The following is a 5,469-nucleotide window of genomic DNA, read 5'->3' on the forward strand; positions in this document are numbered from 1 at the left end:
AAAGTCCTTAACAACTTGGGACCAGTTTACCTGCATATGTGCCCTCTCGACTGCTTTGATCTGCAGAACTGGTGTTATTACAGGTGCCACATAATACGTATTCTGCATGTGGAAGAAATAAATATAAATATTTTAGTGTGGCAGCTCCCATATTTTGGAACTCAGGCAAGGTGCCTTTGCTGTACTCTTTTCGGCACCTGCCAAAAATATTTTTGTTTAGATATTCTACAGATGTGTAGAATCCTAGTGTGTACTTCAATCTGTTTTGAGTTCATTAGTGAATTTAATTTTTCAAATGGTTTAAATAGTTGCTTTTAACTGTTTTTACTGATAATGTTATTCTTTTTGTAAACCTCTTTGAAGTCCCCCCCCAATCAAGCGGTGTATAAATTTAATAAAATAAAATAAATAAAATGGTACCCCCTGTTTACCATCCATCCATATCTATAAAGGTCTATCTTTTTTCTCTCTCTCTCTGGGTGCTACATCCAGAACAGGATAGCTTTTATCCTTCTCAGACCACGTGATTTTCACATGACAACATGGATTAATTACTTTCTGAACAGCAACAACAGCCGCTTCTGAAGAACTAAATGTTCTTATTGTGAAACTAATGGGATCCTGGGAGGCACTGGAGAGCATTTTACATTTTAAAGTCTACTAACGGTCATAAGTGTGCTGAATGGGGTGTGGGAGAGACATGCTTTGCACACTATGGCTTTAAGGTACATTTGAAGCACACACACATGCCCCAAAGAATTCTGGGTACTGTAGTTCGTTAAGGGTTGCTGGGAGTTGTAACTCTGTGAAGAGTACACTACAATGCCCAGAATTCTTTGAGGAAATGGATGTGCTTTGAAGGAACAATGTGCACAGTTCACATAGCCTTGAACTGAAACTGCCTCCAGCATTGGGGATATCTTCTTGGGGAAGCTGGATGCCTCTCTGTTCCTTCCTGCTGTTGTCCCCCAAAGTGCACTGCCTCTCCTGGCTCTGCAATGCACACTTGGCGTGCACGGCTGCCTCTTGCCTCTCAGTTATGCACAAGGCCCAGCTAACAAGTCCCAGCTGGTCCTTGTGCAGTTGTGTGGGTGGCTTGCTTGGGCTCGTCCCAATCCTCTCTCTAAACATCCAGAGCCCTGCCGAGAAAGGGAAGCAGCTTCCAAGAACTGCCTGCTTTAAACCGTCACCTAAGCCATGTGCTGCTCCCAGGGGAAGCCATTTGTATTTGCTTCCAAGCCATCTACCTGAGCATGGAGAGGATCTTCTTCCTTCTTCTTTCTTCCCTTTGGCTTTGCCTCCTTTCCCAGCCCCTTTCCCGAGCCAACTCCCTAGCTTTGTATTGAGCAGGGGTAGGCAAACTAAGGTCCGGGGGCCAAATGCGGCCCAATCGCCTTCTAAATCTGGCCCACGGATGGTCTGGGAATCAGCGTGTTTTTACATGAGTAGAGTGTGTCCTTTTATTTAAAATGCATCTCTGGGTTATTTGTGGGGCATAGGAATTCGTTCATTATTTTTTTTCAAAATATAGTCCAGCCCCCCCACATGGTCTGAGGAACAGTGGACCGGCCCATGGCTGAAAAAGGTTGCTGACCCCTGGTATTGAGCCAGAGCTCATCAGAAAGATAACATTTTAAAACCATCGGAACATCAAAAGCGCCTGTTGGATCCAGTCAATGGCCCAACTAGTCCAGCATCCTCACAGTGGCCAACCAGATGCCTGTATGCTGGGCACAAGTGCAATTTCCAGCAACTGGGAAGCATGATGCCTCTACCTGTGGAGGGAGATCAAAGTCACCATGGCTAGTAGCCATTGATAGCCTTGTCCTCCAGGAATTTGTGTAATCCTCTTTGAAATCCATCCAAGTTGGTAGCCATCACTGCCTCTTGTGGAGAGCCAGTGTGGTGTAGTGGTTAAGAGCGGTAGTCTTGTAATCTGGGGAACCGGGTTCGAGTCTCCGCTCCTCCACCTGCAGCTGCTGGGTGACCTTAGGCCAGTCACACTTCTCTGAAGTCTCTCAGCCTCACTCACCTCACAGAGTGTTTGTTTTTTTTTTTGTTTTTGTTTTTTAATGTAATAACATTTTTATTGTAATGAAAGATTAGTTTTCATCCACATTAACAGTCTGTAGGCTTTTGAAAGTGGTAACTGGCACATATGTGACCAGTGTATACAGTTTATTAGGCGAATCCTCATCTTCATTGCGTTTTCTGGATAAACGCACACGGATACGGTAAGGAACATTCCTTACTCCTTTTGCCCAGACAGCCTTGTTCAAGCGGGTGTCAATGTGTACATCAGGAGTCCCCATCTCCTTCATTGCAAATTTACGGATTTCCTTGAGAGCACGAGGAGCCCGCTTCTTGAAGCCCACGCCATGGATCCGTTTGTGAATGTTTATAGTATATTCCCGAGTAACCACCTCATTGATGGCTGATCGTCCTTTCTTCTTTTCACCACCTTTCTTTGCAGGAGCCATCCTGCTCAGGACCAGACCAGAAAGGCCACAGAGTGTTTGTTGTGGGGGAGGAAGGGAAAGGAGAATGTTAGCCGCTTTGAGACTCCTGAAGGGGAGTGAAAGGTGGGATATCAAATCAAAACTCCTCCTCTTCTTCTTCAGTGAGTTCCATAATTTAACTGTGTGCTATGTACTTTGTTTTATTTTCCTTGAATCTTCCAACGTTCAGCTTCATTGAATGCCATGCATAATTTTTTTAACTTCTATTGTGCCACCTCTTACTTGCCATTTCTCTAAACCAAGGTTTTCCAAACTTGGGTCTCCAGCTGTTTTTGGACTACAGTTCCCATCATCCCTGACCACTGCTCTTGCTAGCTAAGGATGATAGGAGTTGTAGTCCCAAAATAGCTGGAGACCCAAGTTTGGGAAACTCTGCTCTAAACTAAAAAGACTTAAATGCTGGAACCTTTCCTCATGCTCCACCTCCTGGATCCTTTTGGTTGCCCTTTTCTGAACCTTTCCCAGCTCTGCAATATTATTTTTGAGGAGAGGCAACTTTGACAGCCTTCATTCACAGGCTACTATTTCTTGTCTCTTCTTTCCAACTTTTCAGTGGCCTTCCCTAGTTCCTTCTCATCTCTTCTGCCTTTGTTTTTTGTCCACAGGACAGGTGTGGCAGAAGGTAGATTGGGACCTATTATTATTATGATTTATTAGATTTATTACCCAACATTAAAAAAACCAAGTTTAAAGCAAATTGCAATCACAAGAATAGAGTGGGTCCTAAAATACAGTGGTACCTTGGTTCCCAAACTTAATCTGTTCTGGAAGTCTGTTCCAAAACCAAAGTGTTCCAAACCCAAGGTATGCTTTCCCATAGAAAGTAATGCAAAATGGATTAATCCGTTCCAGACTTTTAAAAACAACCCCTAAAACAGCAATTTAACATGAATTTTACTATCTAACAGGACCATTGATCCATAAAATGAAAGCAATAATCAATGTACTGCACTATAAAATAAATAAGACAGTACTGTAAATTATAGATTTTTTTTAAAAAAAATTCTTACATGCAGTAATGATAGCCATTGTTTGGATGGGGGCTTTTATCCATTTCTGCAGTCACATAATCACGCAGAAACAAAAACGAAGTCACAAGCCACAGTCACAAGTCAGTCCCATAAAATGAAGAACAAGTCACAGTAAAAAAAAAAACACATGAAAATGCCACACAAACAAAACCGCAAAAAAATGCAAAAACAAAAGCGCCAAGTATTACCTCTGTGTTGTGTGGGTGCTCGGTCCTAAACAGCCGACAGACTCAACAGGAAGCCTCTGATTAGCAGCGGGGGCCTCAATTTACAAATGGACCACACTCAACAGGTTCACAAAGTTCACAAACCAAAACACCTACTTCAGGGGTTGCAACATTCTACTTCCAATTTGTTCATAAACTAAGCTGTTCTTAAACCAAGGTACCACTGTATATATAAATCACAAGGGTAAAAGGCCAGGATAAGGAGGTACATTTTCAGCAAATGATTAAACTGTATAATGGATGTAGAAGACACACCTCTGGATTATCTGCATTAGATCTGACACCCAAACGTTTAACAATAGCAAGCACAAAATGCCTTTCCTTCAGCCGCCTTCTTGCTTCCAACCAACCAACCAACCAACCCACAGAGTGGTGCTGAGTCTCAGCTTCCTCCTCTTTTGCCACCTCTTTGTCCTTGAAGAACTCATTGGGGAAGAGGATGGGGACAAAAATTAGTTGGCTTTGCTTGTCAATGGCTCTGGCGCCACCTACTGTTGGCCTCCCTGCCTTCAGCCCTTCCCAGTGGGCACCAGCCCCCACTACCCATCACTTGTGTTGAAGCAGAATTCAGCATATGTATGTGGAATAGGAATGGGGGAGCATTTTTGCCTCAGACAGCAAATTATCTTGGGCCTGCCCTGTTCGTTTCCAACATTAGCTAGACAGGTGCTTCTCTTCTGATAGCTTTTAGAATCCTATTGTGACGTTGTCCCGACCAATTAAAAAATCAAATTTTAACTTTTCTGGTTTCAAGTGGCAGCTGGAAATGTGATGTGAAAACCTCCCAAAGGAGAGCAGAGGCAAAAGAAGTCCATAAGCAGCGTCGTCTTCAAATGCAAGATTTAAAGGCCAGTGGGGATCAGCCATGCAATCTTTGAATATCTGTGGCTAGCAGTGCTGGCTGGCAGGTCCTGTTTCAAGTCATGATTGGTGCCGAGGTCTGCTTGGGGATCCAGCTGAGAAGTGAAATTAAAGGTGAGCATTAGTGATTAATTAGATGCCAGGGGTTTCCTTTGCAGCTGCAAGGCAAGCTGAGGTCATGGTCTGGAGCATGAAAGTTAGGAGGAGCAGTGAGGAGATCAGCAGGAGCTGCCACAGCCTCAGGCAGGCTGAGTTTGATGACAGAAGTGAAATAAATGAAGATTAATAGCTTGCAGATCAAGGCAGATGCTTGGGGAACAGAGCACAGCAGAAACTAGCTGACTAGTAGCTTGTAGGATCCATCCTCTTCTTGCAAAGCTTAGGAAGGATTTGTGTAGCTGGAGCTGCCAGAAAATAGAAATATTGTTCAATTGAAATGCTTGGCAGGATTGCAGGGAACTGTGCCCTCTAGTGGTGTACACATATATTGGCTTAATACGCCTGATTTGAAGAATATATCCATAGGAATGTAGGAAGATGGTTTGTACTGAATCAAATTATTGGTCCATCTAGGGTCAGTATTGTCTACACTGACTGGAAGCAGCTCTTCTGGGTTTCAGACAGCAGTCTCTCTTAAATTTACTTGGAGATGCTAGGAAATGAACCTGGGCCATTCTGCTAGCAAATCATATGCTTTAACACTGAGCTATGGCCCTTAAAAGGGACGTGGCTGGAGCTGTGGGTTAAACCACAGAGCCTAAGACTTGCCGATCAGAAGGTGGGCGGTTTGAATCCCTGCGGCGGGGTGAGCTCCCGTTGCTTGGTCCCTGC

At 43.8% G+C, this 5,469-nt stretch overlaps 1 pseudogene across 1 annotated transcript; it reads right to left on the bottom strand.

Moving 5' to 3' along the window:
- Positions 1-2,059: 2,059 nt before the first annotated feature.
- Positions 2,060-2,520, bottom strand: LOC309344412 (large ribosomal subunit protein eL31 pseudogene; annotated as a pseudogene). Its single transcript has one exon. The product of its transcript is annotated as a large ribosomal subunit protein eL31 pseudogene (transcript).
- Positions 2,521-5,469: the final 2,949 nt, after the last annotated feature.

Source organism: Podarcis erhardii (assembly GCF_964252035.2).
Source record: "Podarcis erhardii genome assembly, chromosome: 6".
NCBI lineage: Eukaryota > Metazoa > Chordata > Lepidosauria > Squamata > Lacertidae > Podarcis > Podarcis erhardii.